The 14,853-nt window shown below is 45.7% G+C and overlaps 1 protein-coding gene and 1 long non-coding RNA gene across 2 annotated transcripts in view; both read left to right on the top strand.

The window, feature by feature from the left end:
* LOC129726968 (PHD finger protein 12) overlaps positions 1-14,853 on the top strand; it is a 143,694-nt gene that overhangs the window by 60,993 nt on the left and 67,848 nt on the right. The window lies entirely within an intron of this gene.
* On the top strand, positions 1,885-8,163 carry LOC129726969 (uncharacterized). The gene is made up of 4 exons (XR_008728441.1): positions 1,885-2,723; positions 2,935-3,144; positions 3,202-7,887; positions 7,943-8,163. It is a non-coding gene; the product is annotated as an uncharacterized LOC129726969 (long non-coding RNA).

The following is a 14,853-nucleotide window of genomic DNA, read 5'->3' as shown; positions in this document are numbered from 1 at the left end:
GCGTTGTTCATACAGGTTGTAACAGGGGGTCACCCTGTACACACTAAAATTTGCCCGGCGAAACCCTTACAGGGCGGCCAGATACCTCTAACGGACTTTGGGATCTTTGCTAGAACACTAAGAAGGAAAAAAATAAACAAAATAAATAAACAAAAACTTATCGCGTTTATTCCGTATTTCCTCTTTGCTGTCGGTGGTGGGGATGGTTGCCGATGGTGGTCGTTGTCCGGCCGGTTGAGGTGTCCGGCTGCGGATTCCGCTGCGATGACGGTCTTCGGCGGGAGGTGTTCTTTTTTTGCTCCTTGGCACTTAGCCGGGGGTAGCCAATAGCGTAGCTTACCCTACTCGGCGAGCAAACACCGAACACAAACACTCGAATCACGGGCCAGCGGAACAACCTTCGCTGGTCTTCACGTAGCAGCGGAACAACCTTCGCTGCAACTACGCGGGACACAAATCAAAAACACAAACTGTAAATATAAAACAGTAAGCGCGCACTTATTAAACAATAACAAAACGCGACGTGTGTGTCCTACCGTGATCGAGGCTAAACTGATCATCCCGCGATGGCTGCCGACCACAATAAACCCGCCGAGAATGGATTCAGCACCACTTTTTCGCAGCTAGAGGAAAATACCGGCCTATTCATCCCTAACAATTATTCCACAAACATGACATAAAAATTATCGAACCTATCTAACGCGACAATATCGTTCACAAACGGAAAAACGAGCGAATTTAAACGAAAATAAACAAATTTATGTGAACGATATTCAGCGCAAGTGGTGACAGTTGTCATGTTGGGTACACGCTGCTGCGGGGGTGTTCAAGTGAGGGTAATTTTTACTCATACACTCTCCCGCGGTAATACCCAAAATTAGGTAAATTTCCACTCGATGCTGAAATTGCAACCGCGCAGGTTACAATCTCGCCCACACCGAGTGAAAAATAAATTGACAACAATTTTTTTCTTTACTAACCTAACACCTAACACCGATAACAATAATAAACGGGGAATGAATAAGTTAATGAATAAATAAATTAATAAATAAATAAATAAACAAATGAATAAATAAATATGTACAAAATCTGCTACCCCTATCATTCCTTCCGTAATTTACAAGCAAATAATTCCCAAAACTAATCGACCGGAGCTCCGAATCGTTGAAATTGTTTGGTCTTGGTGTGAAGTGCTAATTCTGAAAGCATTCGCAAAGCGAGAAGCAGTCAGCTATCATCTGACCCATTCAAGGCCTGAATTTTAAATCCAATTCTAATCCATTCTTCAAGACAACTCATCTTCCCAAAATACTGCAAATCCCAGTACTGGTTTTGTGCGGTTCTGACTTGCAGGGGAACGGTTGTCGGTTTTTTTTATCGACTGTCCAACTTTCGTGTTCTTACGGTGCCAACACTCGATACCTGAGCTAGAGTTAATTTCCGAACCACTCATTCTATTCTCTCTTTCATACATACCCTTTCATTCCAATCGCCATTTGCAATTCGACTCACATTTTGAATTAACTCTAGAACATTGCTTCTCATTCAACCACACCAACTTTTATTCGTTCACTCATCCATATACAATCACACATTCACGCACTCCTTCTGGCACCCATCCCATGTCATCGTCAACATTCTGGACCAAATGTCTTTCTGTCCCTGTTCATCTCAAAAGCATCTTTCATACTGAGACGTTTGAGAGGGACCAAAGAATGTCTCTCGCATAATGCGGTAAATAATAAAAATATTCCCTAAGGAATTCTATTTTATCACCCTGGTGGTTAAAATCTGAAACCCCAGTATTATGCAAGACTCCGAATACACAACATACGGTTCCGATGACGCACATTCATACATATTCACATTCGGCCGCACCGTACATACATTACATTGCCTTACCCCAAACGATCAGTTTCTAATCCGAATCCATCTTATCGTTTCTGGCAGCACGGCATCGTTTGGAGACGTCAACCGGCGATGACGTTATTCCTATGCGGAATGATCAATGAATATTTTAGGTAAACAAACCGGAATGGAAACTCGCCGTTCACATTCCGGTTTTCGCGATTTTTTTGGTTTTCGCGACGGTTTCTCGCGGCGAAAATACGTTGCGCGTGCGTGTTTATCCCCATAGAAAAGGGGAAAAGTGTTTTGTGCGAAAAAGAAACGCCCAAACAAGGCAAAAATTTGTAAAAAGTCCCCGCTGAAGAGGGGTGAAAACTAAATCAATGGCACCGAACAAGGTGAAGTGATGTGTTTTCGGTTGTTTGCCTTCTGCCAAGTGCCAGTGCGTGGGTGTTTTTCCAAAAGGCGCGGGATTCTATCTGGCAAAAAATTAAAATTTACACCGTCACGACTGATTTTGGAACAGAAAGCAAAACTTCAGCAGAACGATTTATTACTCCGCCACTAGTGCGAAGCACGCAAAACGTTAACGAAGGTAATGAAGAACCTTCTAACAGCAGTGTAAGTCTTCCTTTTTACTATTCACTAGAAGAAGGTAGAGCAACGCATAAATGGATCGACAGTCCAAATGTAATCCGGCGGTCGCCTTTGAAATGTTCCCAAATGAACAATCCGTTTAAAGGCAGGCCGCCGGTACAAAATTGTACCAGTTTATGCTGGTTTGAGAAGATTTGCTGGCCAAACACCAAGATTTTTCCCGGTAGGATCAACCAGCTCGTAAGACGAAGACCCCTTTTTGGCGAGAACTTTCGCCGGTAAGTATTGTGGTCCAATTTTAGCGTTATAAGGTTCAAGAGCGTTCGACAGTTTCATGTTTCATCGGTAAACAATTTGACCGACGGCGAATGGCTTTGCAAGTTGGCGATGTCGCCCGTTGTATTGCTGTCGAGCACCCTCGGAGGCCTTTCTTAGATTTTTAACCACAATACCCCGAATTGTCTCTAATTGGTCCTGTCTTGATTTTAGATCACCCTCCCCGGAAATCCTGGAGTAGTCATCCCCTGATGCCATTTCGCAACCATGGACGACGAATTGAGGACTAAACCCGGTAGACGAATGAACCGTGGTATTTAGAATGCGTTCCACACCAGAAATGCGGGCATCCCAGTGGCGCTGGTCCGTGCGGGCGTACGCGCGAATTGCCGTATTTATAGAACGATTCGTTCGTTCTACCGGGTTAGCCTGCGAATGATATCTCGAATTCATCCAATGTGTAACATTCGTTTCTTTTAGGAACCGGCTGAATTCTTTGGAGATGAACGTCGAACCATTATCGCTCAACAGGATTTCCGGACTTCCATGGCGGTTGAACCATTGTTCGCGAAGGGTCGCACAAAGTGAGGTGCTGCAAATTTTGCGAACGGGGGTCAACATTACGTACTTGCTGAAGACATCGAGGACGACTAGCAAGTGTTGATTGCCCCGTTTGCTTCGAGGAAGTGGGCCTATGTAGTCCACCGAAATCATCTGCCACGGTGCACCGGTTGTGCGTGACTGACCCATTTCTGGTTGGACTGAGGTAGTAAATGGTGCTTTTATCTCTTTGCAGGTCCCACATTGGCGAATATATTCGCGAACTTCTGGTCCCATACGAGGCCAAAAATAGCGTTTTAGAACCTCGTGAATCGTTTTATCATAACCCACATGAAGCAATTCATCGTGGGTACGTTTGCACGATTTCTTCTCGACACTCGGGAGTTGGGACCAATTTCCAACTAAACCGAGAGTCGAATGGTACACTTTTCGAGGCCACGTATTTGAAAAGTTTACCATCTTCGACTTTGCAGTCAGGATAATCATCAGGATTAGCTGAAACTTTAGACTTCATGGAACAATACCAGTCTGAAATGGACAATGCCGAAATGGCTGCTACAGCACGGGATAAGGCATCCGGAACGACATTGTCCTTACCTTTCCGGTGCTCAATGGACATGTCGTTGAGTTGTAGTTCCAAACTTCACCGACTCAGGCGCGAACTGGTTTTCCATTTGGTCTTCAGTATCCAGGTAATGGCTGATGAATCAGTGACAAGTCGAAAATGATAACCTTCCAAGTAACCTCTAAAGTGTTCAACCGCCATAATCACCGCCAGACCTTTCTTTTCGGTAGCGTGGTAATTCCGTTGGGAAGTGGTTAGCTCATGTGAAAAATAAGCTACCACTTTTCCCCCTCTGGATGTTCTTGCACCAAAACAGCCGCGACAGCAGTGTCGCTGGCATCTGTCTGCAAAATGAATTCCTTTGAAAAATCTGGCGGGACAAGCACTGGAGGAGTGACCAAAAGTTCCTTTACCTTCAGGAACGTGAGTTCTGCTTCGGAGTTCCAGCCAATATTCTTGGCCTTTGTTTTCAAGAGGTCGGTCAAAGGTGCGGTTACCTCACTAAACCGATCAATGAAACGCCGGTAGTAACCGAACATCCCCCGGAATCGACGCAGTTTAGTAACCGTCACCGGCCGCTCGTAATCGAGTATCGGCTGAATTTTGTCAGGGTTGACCTTTAGACCTTCCTGATTCAACAGATAGCCAAGAAATTTCAACTCTGGAACCCCAAAACGGGATTTAGCCAGGTTTATCGTCAGATTGGCTCTGGCTAGACTTTTAGCCACTTCTTCGAGTAACTGCAGGTGATGCTCGAACGTTTCGCTTACCACGATGATATCATCGAGGTAAACAAAAACGTACGGTTCCAGCTTTCTTCGTCCTAACACCTGGTCCATCAGACGTGCCAAAGTGGCAGGGCTGTTAACGAGACCGACGAGTAAATTGGAACATACCCCTGCCGGGCACACTGAAAGCAGTAAACTTACGACTGCCCTTAGCCAAGGGAACCTGGAGAAAAGCCTCCTTTAAGTCTATAGTAGACAGGTACTTGGCTTTAGGCAGGCTTCCTAAAATGCGCCCGTGATGCGGCAGAGGGTATGCATCACGTACTGTACGCTCATTAAGAGGCCGGGCATCTAGACAAAGCCGAATAGAGTCGTCTGGTTTGGTCACAGCGACAATATTCAAAGACCAATCGGAATCTGACTCTTCAATAATATCCATAGAACGCCAACGGTCGACTTCTTCCCAGACTTTAGACAGTTTTCTTGGGCTCATTTTATAAGGATATCGACAAACAGGCGCGGCACTTTGAAATTCTTCCTTAATTACGATCCTGTGCTCTGTTAGCGAGGTCGTATTCAGTTTTTCGGGCACTACAGCCTGAAAACAGGTCGTAACCTGTTCGATACAGGCCAGCTGTTCCGGAGTAAGTATAGACTCACTCGGAGCATCAATCTCTACTTCTTCGTCCCGTTCCGAACCTGTGTTCAACAGAGCACAAGTTTGCAACTCGGGTGTTATTCCAAAGGCGCGCCAAAAGTCCATACCGAGTATTGAAGAAACTGTTAATTGCTCCACTACAAGGGTTCAAATAACCTTTGTCTTGTTTTGGAAAGTGTAAGGAAGATATATTTGTCCAAGGATCGGTAAGGTCTGTCCATTTGCTGAACGAAGTTCAACTGGCCTTTCCAAACCTTTCAATGGACTTTTGGAAAACTTTCGGTACAACTTTTCGGTGATAATGGTGGCATTACTACCACTGTCGAGCAAAGCGCTGAAGGAATGGCCATATACTGCGACAAAAACGAAAGGACGATTATCGGACGGATCATCGAGGATGATGGTTTCAACAAACAACGGATCACGATAATCCTCATCATGAGCTGGTCGAAAACTGTTGTAAATTTGGGGGTCAAATTTTAGGCTTTCTATGGAGCACACATCCTTACACAACTGCGACTTTAGTTGGTACGAATCCCGTTTTTTAAGCAGTAGGGACAGCGAGAGACATCGAAACCCTTGAATCCACACAAAATACAGAAGACTCGTCTTGGATTTCTGCACGCCTCATGCTCGTGTCCAGTACCACCGCAGTTGTAACAGACTCCGAGACTAGGACTAGGTCGATGCTGCTCCACAAGATAGTCGAGACAAATCACCGGCTTTTGTTTGGATTCCGGTTTCGAATTTCTCTCGACTAGATTCTTTTCCGTCTGAACACCTGGCTTTTTCTTCGTGTTTTCAGACGGCGTTTTGGAAGCAAAATTATCCTTTTGGGAATTTTTGCTCCAAAATGTTTTGGTTCCAACGTGCCTGTTATTCGAACCACCTCCCTTTCTGTTTGGTTGGTCCTTTTTCGAGGGGTTAACCGGTGGATTTACCGAATAAGCAGCGACTTCCTTTTGAGAACCGAACACTTTTCGGTAAATCGGTGTTTTGTACGCATCAATCGATTTACCTAAAGTCATCAATTCTGCAAGCGTACTCACTGGCTTTGAAATTAAAACTTGCTTATAGTCCGGCCTTAGGTTCCGCTTGAGCACGTCGAGTTTTTCGCTCGATGTCATGGGAACCGTCATAGCACGGAATATTTTTTCCATTTCCTGGAAATAATCCAGGAAACACTCGTTTCGCATCTGCAGGCGCTGGGAAACCTTTGATTTGAGAGCGGCGTCAAGTTCCGGATGAACGAAGTTTGCCTTAAGCTAACAAACCAAATGGTTCCAGTTGTAAAGCCTGTTCTGCGATCTCATAGCCCGATACCAAGTAAGAGCATTGTCAGTGAGTAGGTGCATTGCAGAATTGAACAGCTCTTCCTCTGAAATTTGCTCGCACTGAGCATAATTCTCAACGGAGTTCAGAAATTCATTCAGTCCTAGCCCATCATCTGTTCCAGCGTATTTCTCGATTTTCCAATCAGAAACACGCTGTGGTCGACGATTGTAGTGGTAGCCCGAGCAGGATGGTATTTCATTACCCGTATGATTGGGCAAAGGAAAACGTCCACCTGTCGGGCTTGATCTTCCATTCCCATGGTGTTTTGGGGCCTGGGACTGAATCACTGGTAAAGCTGGTTCCGTGTTCTTAATCGGAAGTGACGGACATCGCTCTTTCAGGAAGTCCAGGAGTAACTTTTCCACCACGGTTTGATTTAATGTGGGCGCCAGTGGTGGATCATGTACTTCCAGTTCTTCTGGCTCGTCTATTTCGTCCGTCTCACGTCTTTAATCCAGATCGGTCTGCAGATCAATCTCGGGAACGCCAGCTGGTTTAGAATGTACCAGCGCCCGAAGTTCACTGACGGATTCACGAAGTGAGACAACTTCTTGAACCGTCTTTCGCAAAACTGAAGAAATCGTGTTCAGTGAAGCAATCCCGCCCATTAGCGTCTGAGTAGCTTCCAAAAGACTATCAGACTTCTCAGCCGCTAGAGCTCTATCCTTTTGTGATTGCTGACGTAAAAATCGAATCTCGTCTCTTAACTCGCTCAAGACAGACCCAACATCTTCTCCTACGAGCGGACCAGATCCTACACTTTGCGGGGAAATGGGTGCCGTTTGTGTTGGTGGCACGTTCGTGTCCAGCAAATCACCCAAACCTGCTCCACCTTCCCCAGTATTTTCAATTGGAGGAAGCACTGCCGACAAATCAAAATGTTCTTGATATGTAGCAGCAACTTCCGCCAACAAATCCAAAATTTCCTGGTTGACCTCCCCTGCTGTGTATTTGTGGATTATTTGGAGTCTAGACCCCAGATGGAGTAACCTTGTTCGGTAAACCTCCTTGTTTAGGCATCTATAACGGAGATCTTCCTTAATGGAACTCAACTTCCCAAGGCAGATCTCCATTTCTTCAGCAGCATCCCCATGAAACACGCCCAAGTGTTCCACCGGAGACGACCGTTCTTCGGCCAACAATCCCCGTAAACGACGCTGCCGCTGAACTGAAGCTTAACTCAAAATCTAGCTCGTCGAAATGCAAATGGTCGACCCGCATCAACCAATAAGCTCTGTTGAGCTCTTCTACAATCATCGCCATTTTCTCGATTTTTCCGGAAAAGAACTCGAAAGCACAAAGCATTCAGTATCGACACGGTAAGAAACTTTGTATTAGTTTTTTTCGCCCACTAACGATTCCCTTATATTCCAGGAATTTGAGCTGAATTAAAAAAAAAATTTCGAATCGGATTAAAATTTTAGGGTTGGCAACCACCTTGACTGGGAAAGACTCAAGCTTTCTACAACTCGGCAGTTCAACCAAAACCAACGCAAAATCACCGAATCAGAAAAACGAAAATAATTAAATGTATATATAATGAATTTTTAATAAATAAAATAAATAACAGTAAAAAATAAATAAACAATACGACCGCGAACAATATTGCGGAAGAAACCTCACCACTTGCGTAACAAAAATTCTAGCGAAAATCCAATTTTTGATAGAGGTACCCCACACTCGAAAAGAAAAAAATATTTTTTTTAAGAAAATTATTTTTTTCAGTGTGTTCGCTGTGCGCCAATTATTAGTGGGGGTTACCCTACACACTAATATCACCAACTGCAGAAGGCAGTTGGCTACTTTTCGGGTTGCTTTGTTTTGCCCGGCAGACCCTATGTTACAGGGCGGCGTGTTCCTCTATCGGATTCCGAGGCTAAACTGATCATCCCGCGATGGCTGCCGACCACAATAAACCCGCCGAGACTGGATTCAGCACCACTTTTTCGCAGCTAGAGGAAAATACCGGCCTATTCATCCCTAACAATTATTCCACAAACATGACATAAAAATTATCGAACCTATCTAACGCGACAATATCGTTCACAAACGGAAAAACGAGCGAATTTAAACGAAAATAAACAAATTTATGTGAACGATATTCAGCGCAAGTGGTGACAGTTGTCATGTTGGGTACACGCTGCTGCGGGGGTGTTCAAGTGAGGGTAATTTTCACTCATACACTCTCCCGCGGTAATACCCAAAATTAGGTAAATTTCCACTCGATCCTGAAATTGCAACCGCGCAGGTTACAAGGTATACGATATTGATCCACCATAGAACTTTATACGAGGTAACTTCTGGTTGTCTGGGTAGTCATCACCCACTACACTTCCGTCAGCCCCAGCAGCGTTCCTATGCAACACGAGCATCGTCAAACGTTTATGCCTGTACGGAACAGGCCGAAGGACCAATAATCGGTACCATTACCCTTGATGATCGCATCCGTCTAGTGACACAGTGCAACATTTTTTTTGCCTTGGCTTCTATGTATGATTTTTTGATGTAGTTAGATGCGAAAATAAATTTCCCGGAGTTTGAACATTTCAACTGACGGGGCAACAATGGCGCCATTTTGAATTTTTGAGAAACTGGAAATTTTTTATGTATTTTCGACGCCATTTTGTTTTAAGACCAAATATAAAAATTCTAAGAGTCGGACAAAAACTGAGCTCAAAACGGTGATTCTACGAAATCGGTTTTGGCATAGTTTTAGTGTATTACACAAAGAAAAAGAATATCGATTATTTCTGAACATTAATGGTAATTCGCTAATATCTTAAAGTGGTAGTCAAATAATATCTTATCTAGAGTAAAAAGTCTCAGAAATCGAATGGTAGGTGTCTGATCTACGTGAAATGTCAGCAAAATGTTGCCCCAATTCCCCTACAATACAAAAATAGGTTTATCTGCTGACATTTTACGTAGATCAGACACCTACCATTCGATTTCTGAGACTTCTTTTACTCAAAATAAGATATAATGTGACTGCCACTTTAATATATTAGCGAATTACCATTAATGCTCAAAAATAATCGATATTATTTTGCTTTGTGAAATATACTAAAATTATGCCAGAACCGGTTTCGTAGAATTACCGTTTTGAGCTCAGTTTTTGTCCGATTTAAGATCAGTTTTTTTTTTCAAAAGATGGGTAAAAAGATGCTAATATGTGGTCGAACTCTTAGAATTTTGATATTTGGTCTTAAAACAAAATGGCGTCGAAAAAACTTAAAAAATTACCGGTTTCTCAAAAATTCAAAATGACGCCATTGTTGCCCCTTAAGTTGAAATATGTTCAAACTCGGGGAAATTTAATTTTGCATAAAAATACACAAAAAAATTATATATAGAGGCTGAGGCAGAAAAAAAAGTCAATTTTTGTTGCACTGTGTGATCGAAGCGCACGCTGTGCGCTGCCAGACAGCCGAGGAGACAATAGGCAGGACGATAGAGTGACAGCCTCCGTTTTTGACCCAGCGTGGCGCTGGTAGCGTACCGAAAGGAGTTCGGTAGAGGAGAACCCGCGTGGCGCGGAGCAACAGGTGAAGCCGCAGAGCAGCAGTAAGCAGGTATGGCGGCTACGCCATGGTAAAACCCCATGTAAGACCGGCTATGAGTGAGTACGCAAATTTATATATACATTGTCTATACGCATGCGACTAAGCTAGGGCCAGACCCTACGCCACCGCCGGTGAATGTTACCGCCGCCGCACCCGTACCCCTTTAATAGCACACTTAGGAGAGTTAGAAATTAATAGGAACAAGGATAGGGGAAAGATAAATAAAATAAAACTAGGCCTAGTGAGAGTAGAACCAACCAAATTGTAAAACCATTTGTATAATAAATGCTTAAGGTAATGAAAAATATCAATCTCGCAATTCGAATAAACTACATGTAGTTGGACAGCAGAAATCGGCTGTTTCTGTAGAGGGAATTCACTGTCCTGGTAGATGAGTTAGGGGTTTCCGCTGGTTCGGGAATACGAGTAGTTTTCCGTTCTTCTTTTTTTTGTTCTTTTGCTAGGGTGGCTGACTCCGAAATCAGTCCAGGAAAGTTCCCGAATCAGCACGGATCAGTCGGAGTCTGCGAGACTGGATTGGGCCACTGATGAGAATTAATCCTCTACTGGTTTGTTTCTGCGACATCAAGTACCGCGTTTAAGGGCACTAGGTTTGCAGCGTAGGCAAGTCATCTGACGCGCTTCTATTGCGGAGTATAGCGAGTCATTGTAAGGTCAGCGGACAGCTTCCCTTCCCGAAACGGGATAAAAAGAACCTCCCCTTGAAAGGTTTCAGGCTGGGTAATCGCATCTCAGCGGGTGGTCTCTCTTAGGAAAGTGGCGCATTTAAGCCACCCGCTTATCATCGGGGAGCGATTCGGCCGACCAGTTACAGACTAAAGGAAAAGATAATTCAGTAAGTTCTGAGACACGGAGATGAAGCCAAATATATATCTGCTCCAAATTTCGCCAGGTATCCAGAACGTTCTGCTCCAAATTTCGCCAGGTTTTCAGAACGTTCTTTTCATTGGATGCATTTACTAGTGTGCCCGCTATCTCTCAGAGACGGCATTTTTTTAAAATGCCCCACTGCATCAGCTAGCCCTGCTAATATTGATGTTGAGATCAACTGCAACGCTGCACTATCCCCGTTGTCACAGCAGTGGACGCTTCCGTTGCCATTGGTATCCGCTGCCCTGCATCAACATCAGATCAGTCGAATTTCGCGCTTCAACATCAAGCCAAATATATATCTGTTCCAAATTTCTTGAAAGAGTAAATTAATATTAGAGAAAATATCAACTCTTCAATTAGGTTTTTATTTAATCCTGAAAAGGACGATTTGTTGTTTAATTCAATGTCTGATAAGATGCCGATCACATCTTTGCGTTATCACTGGCAGTGCGAGTAAAGTATTCCTTGGGGGAAAATAAACACTGAAAAGCTTGACACTTAAAACTAGACGATTCATGTATTTCGAACGCCAGCTTTCCAGAACGTACTTTCATTGCATTTACTAGTATGCACGCCGTTCAGAGACAGTATTTCACTAAAATGCCCCACTGCATCAGCTGGCCCTGCTGCTATTGATGGTGATATCCGTTGCCACAGCTGTGGTCGCTATTCGCTGCCATTGGTATCCGCTGGCCCTACTAATATTGATGCTGAGACCAACTGCAACCGCTGCGCTATCCCCGTTGCCACAGCAGTGGACGCTTCCGTTGCCATTGGTATCCGCTGCCCTGCATCAGCTGGCCTTGCTATCGATACTGATAAACCTGCTGTATCCACTGCACTGCTACTGCTGCTGCTGCTAAGGGAGGACTGCTGTTGTCGCAGTCTAGAATTAAAATGAGCGGCTTCGGGTGAAACAGGCTCTTATATATGCCAAATTGCATATTTCACATGGCAAGGTCTATGATTCTGTCGACCGTGCTTGGGAAGCAATCATATAACGACCAATCAGAGGCCGAATTTTTCGTTTTGACAAGGCTTGACTATTCTCAATAGTACAATAGTTGGAATAATAAAATTACAATTATCTGTGTTTGGGAAGAATCTTAGAAGATTTTCCAGTCTATTGATGCAAGAACGAAGAAAATCCATCGAATACTAACCGATTTATTAGCATTTGAAATTGGACATATTTTTCACTTTTTTCGGTTTTAGATTTTCATTTCACATTCCTATGTGGCCGAACTTCCTGAGAGAAGTATTCTACTTCAAAAAAAAAAGAGGGCATACTGACCAGCCGACCTTTAGCTTGCCTTCCTTAAGTGCCAGGTTCGTATCTACCGATGCTAACCGGAAGGTGGCCACCTGGGTCTCTGCTGAACCCTTTCGGAGGCGGATTGACGCAGTGGCCACCTCCACCCCGCACTTCTCTTTGAGGGCTTGTGCCACGTTGCACCCCTCGGTGATTTCATCAAGGTTTTTAAGCTGGAGAGTCACCTCCGAGGTGAGTGCCCGAATCTGCACCTCTTCGCCAAGCACCTGCTCGGCTAGCGTGCGTGTGCGTGTGTGTGTGTGTATGTATGTGCGTGAGTGTGTGTGTGTGCGTGAGTGTGTGTGTGTGCGTGCGTCTGTATGTGTCTGTGTGTATCTGTGTGTTTCTGTGTGTGTGTGTGTCTGTGTGTGTGTCTATGTGTGTGTCTGTGTGTGTGTCTGTGTGTGTGTCTATGTGTGTGTGTGTCTGTGTGTGTGTGTGTCTGTTTGTCTATGTGTGTGTGTGTTTATGTGTGTGTGTCTATGTGTGTGCGTGTGTGTGTGTGTGTGTGTATGTGTGTGTACGTGTGTGTGTATGTGTTTTTTTTTTAAAGGTGGCGGGGAAATCTGCAAACAGACACCTGAGAAGAGAACTCAGGGTGTGGGGATGAGACTGGGGGAGAGATGCTGGGGTAGTTACACTCGCCCAGGCACCTACTGATCCCTGTCCCGACCCACTAAAACCCCTCCAGTCTCCAGCCCTGGTCTTCCCGGAACGACGGTTAAGTATTACGTCGGGGAGTGGCTTTTGTGCGTGATGCACCCTCTTTACTCTTATAACCTCCTAGCTAACTACCTGGAGACTGGTAATTAGCTACCACTGGCGCGTTGGTGGTTGACCCGCCACACACGTTGCAGCTCCAGAACAACCTGAGAGGCGGCCGCACAGACCGCGTTCCAGATGTCCGGGTCGTCGCACATCCTCCGGACTAGATTGTCCGGAGTAGTGCCAGGCCCGCTCACAGCCATCATGTTGCTCCTCGCTCTTACGAAACGGGGGCATACGAAGAAGACATGCTCAGCAGTCTCCTCCTCCTCCACGCACTTGGGACACATGGGGGACACCGCGTGTCCGAACCTGTGCAGATATTGCCTGAAACAACCATGGCCCGACAGGATTTGCGTCAGGTGGAAATTCACTTCACCATGTCGTCTCCCGACCCAGCCGGATATCTCCGGTATGAGTCGGTGCGTCCATCTGCCCTTTGTGGAGTTGGACCATTCCCGCTGCCAGCGGAGCATCGAGAATGACCTTCTGGTACCTCGTGTGCCCCTTGTGTCACGTTGGTCGAAACACTCTCTGTCCTCCTTGATGGCGATGCTGATAGGCATCATGCCGGACAAGACACAGATTGCATCGTATGACACCGTACGATACGCACTCGCAACTCTCAGGCACATGAGCCTGTAGGTACTTTCCAGTTTACCACGGTAACTGTTAGTACCTAGCGCTCTGGACCACACTGGCCCACCATACCTAAGTATGGACGAAACCACGCTGGCAAGTAGTCTTCGCTTGCTGCCATATACCGCTGAGCTATTGGACATCATACGAGATAGTGCTGCAATAGCCGATGAGGCCCTCTTACAGGCATAGTCGACGTGACTCCCGAACGTGAGCTTGTCGTCCACCATAACCCCCAAGAGCTTCAGGGATCGCTTCGAGGTGATGGTGCAGTCTCCGACTCTGACCACCGCCTGTTGCTCCGATTTACGGTTGTTCACAACCGTGACCTCCGTCTTATGATGCGCGAGCTCCAGTTTCCTGGAGCGCATCCAGTCCTCGACCTTGCGTATACAGTGCGCGGCCGTCAACTCGACCTCCTCGATAGACTCGCCGTAAACCTCCAGCGTTATGTCGTCTGCAAAGCCGACGATCACAACCCCTACAGGGAACTTGAGTTTCAACACTCCGCCATACATGACATTCCACAACACAGGGCCCAGGATAGAACCTTGCGGAACTCCTGCGGTAATTGGGACGCACTTCTGACCCTCTTCCGTGTCGTAAACAAGTACTCGATTCTGGAAATAATTTTCCAGAATTTTGTACAGCGACACCGGTACATGGATGCTCCTGAGCGCGAGCGCTATGGAGTCCCAACTGGCACTATTGAACGCATTCTTCACGTCGAGCGTGACGATTGCGCAGTAGCGTATTCCCCTTCTCTTGCGCTGGATTGCTACCTCCGCCGTCTTGGTGACGGAAGAGATTGCGTCCAGCGTGGACCTGCCCTTCCGGAAGCCGCACTGGTTACTTGCCAGACCGTGTACACCCTCCGTGTACCTCACCAGTCTGTTGAGGATGATCCTCTCAAGCACCTTGCCCGCGGTGTCCAGCAGGCAGATAGGCTTATATACCGATGGGTCCCCTGGCGGTTTGCCAGCCTTCGGCAATAAGACCAGTCTCTGCCGCTTCCACCTGTCCGGAAAGAGACAGTCATCCAGGCACCTCTGCATGACTGCCCTGAACAGCCCGGGGGCCGTTTTTATCGCCAGCCTGATCGCCAGGTTAGG

This window comes from Wyeomyia smithii, chromosome 3 (assembly GCF_029784165.1).
Source record: "Wyeomyia smithii strain HCP4-BCI-WySm-NY-G18 chromosome 3, ASM2978416v1, whole genome shotgun sequence".
Lineage (NCBI taxonomy): Eukaryota > Metazoa > Arthropoda > Insecta > Diptera > Culicidae > Wyeomyia > Wyeomyia smithii.
The sequence above is the reverse complement of the archived record's forward strand: the minus strand, read 5'-3'. Positions and strand labels throughout refer to the sequence as shown.